The sequence below is a fragment of the Heliangelus exortis genome, chromosome 1, assembly GCF_036169615.1.
Source record: "Heliangelus exortis chromosome 1, bHelExo1.hap1, whole genome shotgun sequence".
Lineage (NCBI taxonomy): Eukaryota > Metazoa > Chordata > Aves > Apodiformes > Trochilidae > Heliangelus > Heliangelus exortis.
In genome coordinates this window covers 192,109,148-192,124,856 of record NC_092422.1, presented here as the reverse complement: position 1 = coordinate 192,124,856, position 15,709 = coordinate 192,109,148, and the positions used below count along the sequence as shown (strand labels likewise).

The 15,709-nt window shown below is 38.5% G+C and overlaps 1 long non-coding RNA gene across 1 annotated transcript in view; it reads left to right on the top strand.

Annotated features, from left to right (window-relative positions):
• The first annotated feature begins 5,370 nt into the window (after nucleotides 1–5,370).
• The window catches only part of LOC139791655 (uncharacterized), a 49,224-nt gene continuing 38,885 nt past the window's right edge, over nucleotides 5,371–15,709 (top strand). The window contains exon 1 of the long non-coding RNA XR_011723982.1: nucleotides 5,371–5,640. This is a non-coding gene — a long non-coding RNA (uncharacterized lncRNA). The remainder of the gene's footprint in view (nucleotides 5,641–15,709) is intronic.

The window sequence follows — 15,709 nt, the reverse complement described above, 5'->3', positions numbered from 1 at the left end:
AAGTGTTTGGAGTGCTTTGGCAGCAGAAGAAACAGCTGGTCCCATCAAAGTGATCACATTCTTGGGCATTAATTTAGAGTCTGAGAGGATGGAGTGATGCTTGCCAGGGGATAAGCTTTATAATCCTAAAGGGTTTGTGACTCAGAAATTACAGGCTTGTAAAGGTGTGGTTAAAGCAGTTACAACTGCTTTGTTAACTGGTCACTTGAATGATGGAGATAAGTGGTTTTTAAGCAACAGAATCATCAAATTTTCAGGTTTGGGAGGGACCTTTAAGGTCATCTAATTCCAACTCCCTTGCATGGGCAGGGATCCCTCCCACTACACCAAGTTGCTCAGACCTCCATCCAGCCTGGCCTTAAAAACTACCAGGGGTAAACTTCCACCGTCTCTCTCTGGGCACCCTGTTCCAGTGTCTCATCACCCTCATGTTGAAGAACTTCTTCCAAACATCCAATCTAAATCTACCCATGTCTAGTCTGAATCCATGAATCCAAACAATCTGAGCAGTTCTTTCAATGGCTAGATGGACTAGAATTGAAAAGCATCTGAATGAGGATTGGGAGTGGTTTTATGGTGCCTCAGTAAATAAGAATAAAACTCAGTGCTTTTGCAAGAATGAATTATTCATGAGTGAATTATTCATTAGCATATATTATGAAAATACACAAGTGTATCTAGAAGGTTTGCTTCCAGAGGAGCACATACAGGACATATGTAGAGATATGTGCCAGAAAAAAAATAAAACACATTTGTGATGATCTCCATTAACATATATAAGGCCTGTTGCTGTGTGATTCATTGTAGCAGTTACTAAACACTCCTGATAAATAGCTCCTATAATTTTGGTGCTGACCTTCTCATAATGGCCATAGTAGCTGTCTTATTCTTTGACTCTTCTGATCCACAGCACTGTGAAGTGCCCAGATACTGCCTGAGAGAAGTAATAAGTGTATTTCTGTTCTGAGGCTGCTAAGAAGAAAAGTTCATAAAATTCAAAATTTCCTTTTCAGTCTGTTATGAACACCTGAACCCGATGTTGGTCTCTCCTTCTCCTGTTTATATGAGCATGGAAAACATCTCTTTTCACCTCAAGCCAAGGCTGCTATTGCAACATTACAAACTGCTGAGCAATTTTCTTTCTCTGCTTAACTATGTCCAATTTTATCCATATTATCTATGTCCAGAAGTTTCCATCAAACCATTAGTTAACACCCCATTGAATGCAACCAAACATCAAACTGTTCTTATGATATAAGCATTTAGAAGGCTAACACTCAAGGATGGATTAATTTATCAAAGCACCAAATTTTGTAGAGATTATTTTTTTGTTAGCCCCCTTTGAATGCAAGACAACAGGATGTACCAAGGCGACAGCAGCATAGGTATGAAAAATTACTTCAACCACAGGCAAAACAAGCTAAGATGTGTAACTGTCATTTACTAAATCACATAACCCACAGACTTTTTTATTCCTCAGCAAGAAATTTTTTAAAGCAAAACTACATGTTATAAAATTATGCTATTTTAACGGAATGTGTAACATGCCATTTTTCTCATCTGGAAAAAACACGTAATATTAAGTGATTGTTATCCACAAAGCAATCAGAAGTTTTCAATCTTACTTTTTATTTACTAGCCCATTTCTATGGGCTGGATTTTGCTGGAAGAAGAGAGGGTCTCCTGGTGTTTTTTTTACCAGCACAGGGTAATTAACATATAGAGGTCAGCACATCAGATGTAAAAATCCTCCAACAACACACTGCTTCTGAAATAACGCAATGGATTCAAAGACTACACAGACCTGTACACAAAGTACTCCATTAACAGCAGGTGTTGTACAAAAAAGCTCTCTTTAGAAGGGTTTTTAAGTACTGTACATCTTTGTTTAGAAGCCACCTTCAACTACCTTCTTGTTGGGAGCTGCAGGGGAAAGCAATTAAATATATGAAAAAGCAGCCCTCAATTTAAAGCTGCAGGAGGAAGCAATTAGTGTAACAGAACTCTTTGCTTGTACACAAAGAATTACGGTACATGAAGTCACCAAAGGATGGGTGTTACTTCTACAGAAATAATACACACTGTAAATCTGAAAATGTCTGGCTACTGAAAGTCATAGCTGGCTACACGGGCCGTGTTTATTCCCAAGTATCCCTATGACAGCGGAGTTAGATGTTTACATGAAATTGTATTTCTATCTTAGCTGTATAATTAATGTCTTCTCTAAATTCCCTTTGCATAGGAGGGATCTCCTTTGCTTCTCAGGGGCATGACTGAAGAGGAATTGACTCAATTTGAATCAAAGCCATTGAGATGGATCTGACTAAAGAGAAAGACTTCGCAAGGAAAGGAAAGGGATCTTTCCAGTGCTGTTTGGTGTCTGTCATGTTTACAAGTCTTGATTATTGGGACTAATCTCATCCTGAGATAAACATCCTTCTTCAACACTTTTCCCATTACAGTACATCAGGGTTTATTTAGACTTAGTGAAAAAAAAAAAAAAGGATTTTGAAGATTTGATGTGTTGGGGTTTTTTTTAAAAAAAACACAATGGAAATTTGCAAAATGTTTTCAGTGTGTATGGGAGATAATCCTTGATTCTCGATGACATGAAAATTTATGGGGAAAAACAAAACAAAACAAAACACACACAAAAAAATTTTTTTTAAAAAGTCACTATGAGTTCTTCTAAATTTAAAAGAAAAAAATGTGCTAACTAAAGCAAGACCAGAAAAACGCTTCACTCAACGGTGTTTTGTTAAGGGTGCAAAGGTTAATTAGACACTTTCTGTTGCATTATATAGTAGGAAAACTCCATTAATTACTGCTTCTTTAATTTAACTGATTCATTAAAAACTGACTATAGAACCACAAAGAAGGTACTAACTTTCCCATAGTACCCATCTTGCTTCTCCAGTGCAAGACCTATGACCCTTAATCAAAATTAGATTTTAACAGACAATGAATGGATAACCATGGCATAAAACACCACTAAACCCCTAAAATGAAGGAAGCATCCACTGACTTCAGTCAGACTCTGCTCTTATAAACACCTCGATGTTTGTTCCTGTGTTTTCTACTGTCCTACATAACAGGAGAAAAGGTTGATATTAACAGCTTACTTTGCCACTATTTATAATTCAAGTTAATAGCACAGTAAGGAGTTTCTATAAATGTTTGGTTTTATGAGCTCCTGTGCATTTTCTCAACCAATTAGTCAAATTGCCTTCTTGACTGTATTTCCTTGCTAAATCGATTTTTTTTAGGTTTTGTTATTTGTGCACTACTGTCTTCCATTAAAGGCAAAGTTCAATTATTTGTCTTTTGAAGGTCTGAGTGCCTTGCTTAAAAGGCCAAGTGCATTAAAAAGAGGCCACCCTTGACTTTACAAGGAGATACAGAAGGATAATGTTAGATGGATTTAACAAAATTTTGAAATTCAGCGTGTGTGTTTATGTGAAGATATCAAAATAAGGAACAAATTCTGTTAAAACTTGAAGAACATTTTTTTCTACTGTTTACCTTTTGTTTTTCTTCTTTAAAAGCAGCAAAACCCAGGAACATCTTGTGGCTGAAACAAAAGAAAGAAAGTCAGGATACATCTAATTTGGATGAAAATAAGTGATAAGACATTTTAGTATCACAAAAATAGTGCTTTAAAGCCACACAAGTGCAAAAGAGGGCAAATTCTAGTGGGAAAATGCTGCATGTTTGCTGTGAGTAATTGAGGAATCTAATCTGCTCTTTCATCTCTTCTTAATTATGTTCACTGTTCTTACATATCTGTGTTTCCATTTTGAAGACAACACCCTGGGCTGTCTTTTACCTCTATACTGACTGACCTGACAGGAGATAGCAAAAATACTTGTAGCCAACATAAGTCTGCTAAGAGATCTTGGTGAACTTTGTGATAGTTCTCAGCCATGACAATTTAAAGTTTAACTCTGGAATGGTGGGAGATTTCTACCATCTGTAGAAATGCCTTCTACCCTTCCTGTTGAAAGGGTCTGGAGAAGAGAAGAAAACCAGCTTGAATGTTGGACTAATTTATCATGGGTGACCATCCATTAACAGGAGCTTTGGAAGGGCTGTAGGGCACAACATACACCCTGAGCCCTTGGATGCAGCTCCTGGTGGTAGAGACTATCCCATCAGAGCTACTTCAGTGAGTAAAGGTGGCAGAAGCCATGCAAGCATAGTAGCAATTAGTTTCTACAGAGTTTTTAAATATCTATTTAGAAGCCAATTGTCTATGGCAGGCTTGTTCAGCACCGATGTGTCTCTATGTAAATGGCAAACTTCTAGTAAAGCAGAGATTAATTTAATTAAGTTTAAACATTTCAGCTTTTTATTTTATGGTTACACACATAAGTAGAGCAATAACTGAATACAAATGTTGCATATTTACTGTGGCATGATCCAAGCAATTACTACTAACGTATTAAGGAAAAGCCTCATTTCACTCTTTTAATTTTATTTTATAATTAGGTGGGAACCGTATTTTGTTGAACACATTTGTAGTTAGAAGTTATAGATTATGCTTCTCTTTGTTTTGGAAGGATGATTTTAGCCCTGTTGCTAAAAGCCTGTTAGCAACAATTAAAATAGCCATTAAAAGGCATTTATAGCTTTTGTACTTGTTTTTCTTGTTAATTTTCGTCAAATATTTCACAGTCATATGATGTATGCAGATCACCAGCACAGACCTTTAGAACTAGTTTTAAACATCTGGTTAAAAACATTGTCTTTTTTGCACTGTGATGGTTCATTCACCCCTTCTAAATGAATGTTGTGCCAGTTGTTTGTTCTGCCTTCGATTGAACTAGTTTTTTGTTCCCCAAAATTATTTGAAAAAGTTTAGAAGGAAAACTTAAAAGCCAAGCAAAAACAATACTGGCAACTTTTCTGAGTGCCAGAGTTTTAGCTGCTTTCTGTTGAAAAGCTTTCCTGACTTTCCATTCAATCCAGTGTTTTTGTACACACTGTTAGAGGAAGGGCTGAACGCATGCTTCTAAAGTACAGCATGGTAAACGTCTGGGTCTGTTCTACATATACCGTACTATTAAAATCAATCTGTTCAGGTTAGTTTCCATTCTGAGGAGAGCTGAGAAACACAACCAGCAGTTTCTGTCACGTGCTGCGTTGTATCAATTAAAAATAAATTAAATTCCATGCAAAGAACCCAACTTAAAAATCCCAGCAAACAACAACAGAACCTTTCCACTAATGATTTTCAGTCATCAGAAGTGGAGAGAGACTCAGACAGCAGACAGCATGGTCCCAGCATGCTTTTTGCCTTTTTTTTTGTTTGCACAGTAGCTGTCAGTTGCAGCCCTGCAGGTAGTAGAACCCAGTGGGAAGAGGGGCGGGACAGAGCGATGCTGCCTGAACTGACAGCAAATTTAAATTACTGAGCTTTCTTTTTCCTTTTTTTTTTTTTTTCTCTTTGCGTGCTTTTTTTTTTTCTTTTTGGTATTTTTCTACTCTGCGACAAACTGAAAAGATTCTAGCACACACTAATTTAACAACCCTGCTTCGTCGTCTTCTTTTTTTTTTCTCTCCCTTCTGTTTCCAGGATAATTAAAAGAGAAACCTGTAAAGGCAACATTCCTTCAAGCAAGTTGGTGCTGCAACGTGCTGGTAAGATGAATTTATTTATTATTTTTCCCTTCCCCATCTTTTCTTTTCCTTTTTTGGAGCTGAAAGCTTTTGTATATCTAACGCAGTCATAAGTGTGGTTCCCCTGCTGTGGAGGGTTAGGATATAATGAAAAGGTGTAACTGCTTGATATGTGACCTTCTCCTATTACTTAAAATGGATAATAACAGCCTTCGTGTCTGTCCTCATGATGCTTTTCTCTCTGAATTGACTATTTGCTCAACAGAAGCGATTCTGTGATTGTCGCACTATGACAATGAGGACCTGATTGTTTTTTGGTTACTGTTCCATGCACCTATCAGAAAAGATACTTGAGTTGGGGGTTCTGTGTCTGTGTGATTTTTGTTTCGTGAATGCTGTTTGAAGCACTGATACGGCGGGGGTGGAGATGGGGGTGGAGGAGATGGTCTTGGTTATCATTCTGCCTGTTCGGCTGTTTACTAGGTAGGAAAGTGCAACACTGAAACTTTTTTTAAAAAATAAATAAATATTTTCAGCTTGCATGGAGTGGGGTCAGTTTTTTCCGGGATTTATTGTTGTCCAGTGCTGGGTAAAGTTCTTTCTCTCCCTTGCATTGTGCCTCTGGAGAAAGGGGGAAGGGATGTTCCACTTCATACCTCATCATATCATTGCAGTAGTTAATTGCAAGAATCTGACAAAGTTTAAGATTAAATACCAAGCATTGCTTTTGTAAAGAATGAGTTTGATGCTGTGGATAGTTTCCTGTGAATAAAAGCCTGTCAGATACAATCAGATCTGTATTATACATGTTGCAGCTCCTGCCTTGCAAGTCCCCTGCTTTCCAAGGTCTGATTTCTAGCTTTGTTATTAGTATTATTAATATAGTTTAGAACATGAGTTGGTTTTGTTTTGGTTTTTGCTTTGTGTTTGTCCTTATAAAACTTGAAAGGTAACAGGTTTTTCTCAGGCTTTTTGAATGTAATTCTGCCAAGCGTTATATGGCACAGCACCTACTAAAATCAACAGGAAGGTTGAGCTTATCATGTATTAGAGAAGAAATTACTGAACAGTATCAGAACTAGATCTTATGACTGCTGAACTCTCTTTTCCTACAGTTTTCCTATAGTTACTGCAATAGCTGTTGTTACACTTAAAACTAGATCATGTAGGTATGATATGAATGCTGAAGTATTCTGAATAGACTGCATGAAAAATACTAACCTTATAGTTAGTTGTTCACAGGTCTGTAGACATTCTGAGGGAAACTTTTTGAACATAGTATAAGATATTTCAAAGAAATCTAATGAAGTAAGAAAGCTGGTGTGATTCAGTCCTCTAATTCCTTGAAAGCTGTATTCCTTAACATGAAAAAGCCAACAAAAATTATGCCTCGCAATAAATCATATCTAGATTGATACATCAAATTTTCCAGACTCTAAGGTCTGTTTTGCCAAATGCATAATATGATCACAGGGGTGAAATTGTTCAAGGAGAGGGGTGATGAGGTGCAGTCAGGGATTAAAGACAGGCTCCTTTGCATGTCCCTAGTGAGAAGGAGAAGATGTGCCAGCGCCATATGGAAAATCACATTCTTTCACAGTAACTTTGTTAGGGCACAGGGTTAAAGGAGCTGTATTTGCAGGAGCTCATCACTCTGTTTCAGCCTCAATTTCAAACACTGCAATTCTTTTCTGAAGGTTTACTTTGCTTGGGTAGAAAATGATGGTGTCTTGTGAAACAAGGTCATTGTATCTCCCACATCTTGCTTTTGCCCTGACAACTTGCCTCCCCCCATCCCAACATCAAGGTCTGCAAGGCCCAGAAAATTAGGCTTTGTCCCTTGTAATCCTAAACTCCCATCCATTTATTGCCAGAGAAGAAAAGGAATGAATTCAGTGTTCTTGTTATGGAAATAAGTTTTTATTCACTGAGTATCAACTGACAGTTAGAAGCGTATCTGATGTAATATGAATAAACTGTAGGCTGTTGACAGTAAATTATGCAGCTAAAGTCTCACATTCTCCTAGAAACTGTGCTTTTACAAAGCTCAAGTGGCCTAATGGGGTGAAACAACTACCTATACTCTCATTTGAGTTTCCTAATCACCCAAAACCATGAGAAGTCCATGGTGGTTGATTCCCACTGCTCATGGTGGGCATCTTAGTAATGGGCAAGCTGCATGGAGTAGAGCAGGAATGAAGCCAGGAGTATTCAGACATGGAAATGATGTCAAAATTACTGTTACGAGACATGGAAACAGAGTACAGCCAAATTTAGGTGCTGAGTTTGGTTACAATATTTTGTTCCTGGAGTTAAAAGGATAAAAAGCCCCACACCTCTCTAATCCAATCTACCAGTCTACTTTCTCTTTGAATTTAGTCTTTAAATATATGTATTTTTTAATTAACCTGTGTATTTCAAATTGCTGTTGGCTTCTAGAAATACTGCCTCCTACCCAGTGCTTGGAAATTTCTAGTTGAATTGCTTTCATTTTAACAAAAAAACAAAAAAACCCCAAACAAACAAACAAAAAAACAAGACAAAAAACAATTTGCTGTAATTTCCTGTCAGTAACACAGAAATAAGAAAACACCAGGCTAATAAAAATGATAATCTGAGTTTACAGCTGTTAACAAGATTCCTGAATAGAAACGGTGCTATTATATACAAAGAATTTCTATCATCACTAGAGAAATGTAGTATAAAATTATGAGCTTTATTATTAGGGATCCCTCATCCAATCAGAAATCAACCCGTAATTTTACTTGTGAAATGCCATAAGTTTTGACATCTTCCCTCCCCTCCTATTAATAAAATATTAAAGAAAATTTATAATTAGAATCTTTGATAACATAGCTATGAATTTTCTTCACAGGAAAAAGCTGCCATAATTCTATTTCTTTTACATCTCCACCTCTCCATACAAAGTCACTGCAAGTCTGACTTGCATGCAGCAGGTAGAAGCAGGGCAAATCCCAGAACTGCCATGGGCAATAATGATGGGATTTCATCAGCTTCTTTCTCTTGAGAGAGGCCAGATTCTCAGACTTTTCTCAGGACTCTGCAAAACTACTTAAGAACATGCCATAGCACGTTTTTCCCTGACTGGGATTATTTATTAGCATTACATTTCTGGTCAGCTGCATTGAAGTATGGAAGAGTCATGACAAAATACTTAGATTTTAGCCTCTGAGGATTGGTTTTTTTCATTCTTGTAATAAAAGACTTTTACATTTCTCTTCTAACTGCAAATAATTTATGGCATTACAAGGCGCTTGCTGCGTTTCCATTTGATTTAACAAATTAGCTATGGTCTTCTTTCAGCAAGAGCCATTCCTAAAGCCCTACATCACCAAATGAAGCAAGACAGCTGCACCTGGCCCAGAGTGGTCCCAAGTCTCTGGTCCTCCACCACTGGCTGATTGATAACAGATTGGGCCAACACTTGTCAAGACACACTCCTTACACAAGCCTGTCTGTCAGTCACATCTCCTTCATCTCCTGGTGTTGTGTGCATGGTTTGCTGTGAACTCCTTAGGACTCCTAATCCCATGTAAGGTATAGGAAACCCTAAAAGTAATCCAATACCTCCTAATTACTTCGATCACTCCCAGAAGCACATAGCATTTATCAGGTTACTAGATATGAAGTAAGAATATAAATATTTTATCCTATTAGGTTAAACAGTAAAATAGTAGCAAGAATGAAGTAAAGTTGATCAAAGAGAGATCAGTGCTAGACTATAATTATCACACAAAGTTTTCCTTGGTTGCTTTCCATGCCCTGTAGCCTGTGAGGGTACTTCACTCCCATCAAAAGGTTGATGTGCCTTTGGAGCCACATCTTTCCTACTCCTGTTGTTGAAGACACTGTCATGTTCCTTGGTGAAGGTAACAAACTAGGAGCAAGCCCAAGGTTCTGTATATTGATACTTTTTAGTGTGGTTTTTTTCCATCTGTTTCTGTATCTCCCATAAAAGTGTTTGCCTTCTGTCCATGACATTTGGACACCAGAGGTAGGATTCATCTCATTGAAATATAGATACTTACACTTTAGATTCCTACATCTGAGCAAACTGCCTTGGGGTCCCAGTACAGTCAAAGGAAACAAGTAGATTCTTCTGATTTATCTGACCTATTTTAGACATCTGAATCCCAGTGAAGAATATCACATTCAAGACTCATATCATTTAACTATGTCCTCTCCTCAAATTTTCTTAATTAACCATATTATTTCATTGCATAATTTCGACATCTTTCATCATCTGTTTGGCTTCTCTTGTAACTGCTTTATGAAGACAAAGGGCTTAAAACTCTATAAATTCCATACTTTGAAAAACAGTCATAGCGCTGTTGACTTACCAAGCCTCATGTACTTGGTAATGGGCTTAAACTGGGCTAATCATAGGGAAATTAGGACTGGAGTGCATAGACAGGGTAATATTACCCACATATTTCTTTAGTCCTCAAAGGCTGTTAGGAGGATGAAGTCACAAGTGCACAGCAGGCAGTATCCCTAATGTACAATAATCTTCTTCCTCAGTGTTACTTTTTATTCGGTTGAAATGATCTAGGAGATGCTGTGATTAGTTTATTTGTTCTACTTTGCAGGCCAATGGTTTTGAAAAACTACACCACAATGCTTTAAAAAGTCTGAAAGTCAGGAAAGCCCATGAAGATGAGGAAGTCTGCTTCATTTAGGCACCAGCATTTTAATGAGTTGATAATCCTTATGTAAGTTCCCTCACCTGGAGGAAGTGATGTGATTTGAAAGCTTCCAGGCAAACAATTTGAATTCCTAAAGTTACACAGATAAAGCTGCGTATATAGTGATAAAAATGCCTTCTGCAGAGAGATCCCTGGCTTCCAAAGGTTTACCTAAGTGTAACTCACCTCTATGTCTCACCTGGCCATCTGAGGGGGCCAGTGGCTTCCCATTGGCCCTGTGATTGCCCACAGGCATCTGCCAGTGTGTCCCAGTACATGGCATGAGGGCTTGTGGGTGATACTGGTTGGCTCACAGCCCACTTGAACATAGGGTTGAAAGGAGCAGAGGGACCCAGGACTGGAGCAGCCTAGTTCATAAAGTCTTCTTCATTCCTCACAGAAATGGTACTAAAGGATGACCAAAACCAACATCAGTCAGGCTTATCTTCAAGAAAAATTTGAATATTTTCAGAAGTAAACATGTTGGCATATAAATAACCAATAATACATAGATAAATACACAGCATGGCTGTTAGAGACATAAAACCACCCTAGATAGCTAAGACATTCAGCAATATGGGCACATTATACATTAGACAAACATGATCTCCTTTAGGATTAATTTCCCAAAGATTAAGTGTGGGTCTGGTTTGAGAAACTGGATTTTATCATTCATTTAAATAGAAAGTCATTGAACTTCACATATGATTGAGAACAGAGTTCTGCAGTATTTTGAAGAAACAGTCTTTATTCAGTAAGGACAGCAGCCAGATTTGGAAGCATTCAGAAAACATGTTAATATGACATAGAACTGCTCATATAATAAAAAAATCTCTGAACACAGGATTTGTGTTACACATTTATACATTTTATATTTTCAGTGGTTAATGCATAAGCACTGTACGAAACACTGACACTGTGCAAAGCAGAAGGCCTGTTGCCTGCATTTTTGATAACAACAGGCAGACATGTAGATTAATAGTGGCTTTTTATCAGTCTGATGTAGTCAATGTTTTCCATAGGCTCTCCATTCAGAAGTGGCTGTACAAAGGCCTTTCTTTTGCTGTATCCTAAGTCACTGACAATTATGAAGGACATCTGCATACTAAATGAATCTTTCACACTTGAGTGAAGAGCAATAGCAGCCCACCCAGCGACACACAGTGAGAGAGACCACATTCACAGGACATTGAAGGCTGGGTACTCTTGCTGAACAGGTTTACACATCTCAGCTTTGATCCTGCAGGACTTACACACATGCTTAACCTTACACACTGCGAATTAAATCCTGGGCCTCTCAAAATCAATGACAAAACTCCACAGACTTCAAAGGGCCACTCTGTGAATCGCCTTTTTGGCTTCAGTGCAGTCACACAGAGTGTAGAAGTGTGTGAGCTGCTCTCCCAACCTTGCTTGCTTGTCTGAAGTCTTAAGAGACTGAAGGAGCTGCTAAGAGTAACTTTCAAAACCCTTCTGTCTCACAACAAACCATAAGCAGTCAAAGATGTTTTATTGTTTGATCTGTGTTCTTTAGGAGTTTTGCCCAAACCCCATGGTAAAACCCGCGGGAGTGGTTTCTGCTGGAGAAGTCTGTGAGCAATCTATAATGCAACCCTTTGCCTGGCTAGTACTGCACTCTGAGCAGGCTGTTTTCCTTACTTTCCAGAAGATCCAGTCCCTGGACTGCAGTGATTATGCTGGAATCACATCTTTCTTTTTTAAAGAAAGAAAAAAAATCTATAGCTCATATGATTTTATAGGAAACCTGGGAAATCTCTACTGAAATGACTTACAGGTCAGAAAAACAATAATGCATGAATTTGTACAGTATCTAACTGCTGGGTTTCATCTGCCTGCTGCTGATAATGGAGATACCTGTTGCAAAATCTAGCAGTTATTTTGGGATCTGCTGGAGAATGGAAACCAAATCCTGGCTCTGCCTCTATCTGTAAAACTGTCCTCTGGCAGCAGCACCCCTGACACTAACTGTGGAGTCCTGAAGAGTTTGGTGAAGAGTGGGAAGGAGATAAAGTGGTATTAGAGCCATTTTTCAGCATAGATCCCTTTCCAAAGCAGGGCAAGTCAATGATCTCCTTCTGGGCAAACCCTCTGGCTCTGAAATGTGTTGAATGATGCAATGGTGGCTGAGATGCTGAAGCTGAGTGGTCTTCATGAAGCCTGAGTAATGCCAAAGTGATTCAGTTCCAACAGTAAAGCTCATGCTGGTAAATGGAGGTTTTGTGAGCAAAACAGCTAAGGACTGGTGTTCAGACACAGCTCTGTGACTTGTGCATGCTAGGAACTAGGAGAGGTTTGGCTGCCATCTCCCTAAGACACCAAAAAGAATTGTGAGAACAATTATCCTAGTGTAAGTATACTGTAACAGGGAGTAAGGGTTTGGAAAAGAGATTTATAAAGTTTAGCATCCCAGTTATGCTAGGGGATAAGCCTATGTTAGCATTTGTGTAAGTCAAATTATCCCCTCTCACCTAAATTGGTGGCAGTCATTTGAAAAGAAAAATAGGCTGAGCGAGCACAGTAAAGCTTTTTTTTTTTTTCTATTTTAGCATTTTCCTCTGAAACATTTCATTGCTCCAGCAGCAAAAAAATCCCTCAACTTTTCTCCTTTTTTTTTTTTTTTTTTTTTTTTTTGGCTCTTGCTGTAAAGATATTTTATCTTCTGTGCGCTCCTGTATTAATGGGTTTACATATGTCCTGCAAAGTCCTGTGTGACATTCTTAACCACAGAGATTACAGAAATTTACTGCTTCACTGGCATGGTCAAGTTGCCACAAAATTGCATTTGTTAATGTAGCTGTGAAAACACATGGCACCTGCCATCTCTGAGCATAAGGATTTTAAATATGGCTGCAAAGAATCTGGGAATGACTATAAAATGGGGCTTGGCCATGTCAGTTTAGCATTAGGAAGGAGACTGTGCTGTAAAATCCTCACCCATAATTAGACACAAGTGACAGCTTTACTTAACTACTGTTCACTAATGAACAAGCAATGAAAATGTTCTGCTTTTCTCACCCCAGAAGAATGACCATGGCAGATGTTAACACTGCTGAGAACAGCTTTATTGTAACTACAGGTGAGACAAATGGGAGATTTATTAGTCTGGGCATTGAGGGAAGGGGAGGGAGGGTAAAAGTTGTATACCAAGCTGTTCCAAAGAAATGTAATGTACATTATCACACACATTGCATGGCACACACAGTGCTCTAAAAAAGGGGCTCCTCTGTGAGTAGGAATTCATGGGCATGCCTGCTTCTTGCTTGCTTTTTGAGTACTCAATACCTGGATAACACATTATACCTGATTTTGCTTTTTATTTCCTTGTGCCCCATCCTGTACTCATTTGATGGCAAATCTCTGACTTCCTTGATAATACAATGTAATCAATGACTCAAAGTCTGGGAACTCAGTGACCTGCAAAAGACTAAACAAGAGACAATGTTTCTCTAATGAAAGTGCTGAGAGGAGGCTTGATCCAATGTCTGCTGGATCCTTTCTGTTCATTTTAATGAGCTTACAATTGGTCCCTAACATAATGTGTATTCAGAAGAAATCAGCAGTGGTTGTTCAGGCACTGATCCAATAAAGCCTTTAATTATGTGCTTAGGATTATAGTATGGGAACAGTCCCATAGAAGCCACTGGAACCACACAAATGCTTTAAGTTCACCAAGCAAGTAAGTATAGGTTTTGTTGCTGGAGTATCATATTTTTTTTCAGCCAGTTCCCTCTGCCAAGCAAATAAGTACAGTTTCTGGAAAATCTAGTGCCATAAATGCAGTGATATTCAGGTTTTTACCCAAATTTTTTTTAGCTGCTTTATACTTCTTTATGCCTAGATATAGCAAAACACTTTACTGCAACTGTGATATGAATAGGAATACTTGCAGCTGGAAACTCTGAGCTCCTTTCCATTTTAGACTCAGGGTACACTTGCATGTGGTGTTACTCTCTTACTCTCAGTCCCATTTCTAAGTAGAAAAGCATTTTTAAATTTATAAAAAGTAAAACTGTTTGTGGTATGAGCAGGAAAATATTATTCTCTGCAGCTACAACAAATTCTGTCTTTTTGCCCCAAACTCTTCAACCAGGTGCTTTCTCAGAAGAGCTACTTAAAGGCAGTTTGAGCTTTTGTGCCATGGGGAGCATATATTGTTGTTTAACTGCTTCTCTTCACCTCGTCCAGTTTAACTAGAGGGTACAGTATTTCTGCATTATCTTACTTTCATGAAACCTGTGATAGCCACCAAGTTTTTCAGGTAATGCTGTTTGCAGCAAACACAGTGTATGGCGTTTCCAAAAGTTTCCTGCTGTCAGAGGCATGAGGGCCAAATTGAAAATATTGGTTTGGGAGAATGTAATCTTTTCTGTACAGACTTTGGTCAGCATGATTGTGTTCAGTATAAGTGCCCAATAGTAATGATGTCCAGGCATAGGGCCAGATGCTAAAACTGCCCCCAGAGTGAATAGACTCATACTCTGCAAGAGAAGCAGTAAAGTATGCTCGTATTCCAGCCAGAAACATCCAAAAGCACAGCTCCCCATGAGGATAATTCTTGCCAGGAGTATGAATAAGCTGCATTGAGGCTATGCATCATGGCAGCTGCTGCATCAGGGACTGCTAAGTAGCTCATAAATAAACAGTCTCTGCTGCCCCCCAGTTCCTGTACCAAGTTTCAGAATGTACTTATGTAGGTCCAAGTCTGAAAGACTTGTATAGCTGCCTCGGTGGACTTCGAGAAATGCCAAAACAGAGGTGGCTACTTTCCATCTCCTGCTCCTTCGACTGGCCATGATTTTTCTGGCAAGCACAAATATACAGAGCCTAGAAGGATTTGGCTGCTATTCTTCAGCTCATATTCATCATTTGGGTTGCTCCAGCGGAGTTATGAAGCCAGGAGCTCCTGTTATGGTAGGATAAAGACTCCACCACAGCTGAAATCTTTATTAATAAATGAATTATGAGTAAACCCAGAAAAAAACAGACACACTTTAATAAACCTACCAACCATCTTGTTTCAAGCACACAAGTGTATTTATACCCACATTAGAACTACATTAAAATGCAGAGGGTTTTCGTTAGTGCTCATTTTGGTTTTGTTTTCTTGAGAATGACTTAAATTCCACTCACACAAGCCTGCCAGACCTTCTGCTGATATAAATCAGAATGACCCCTTGAAGTTGACTGAAAATCTGCCCCAGAATGGCAAATAGTAGTCTCTAGAGCCTGACTAATCTTTAAGGATGATAGAAATTACTGATCTGACACATACAACCTTTTGTATAACACAGACAAAATAATTTTAGCCAGAAATTCCTACACTCGGGGTAACCATTGTCTGTGAAGCTGCAGTGTAGATTAAC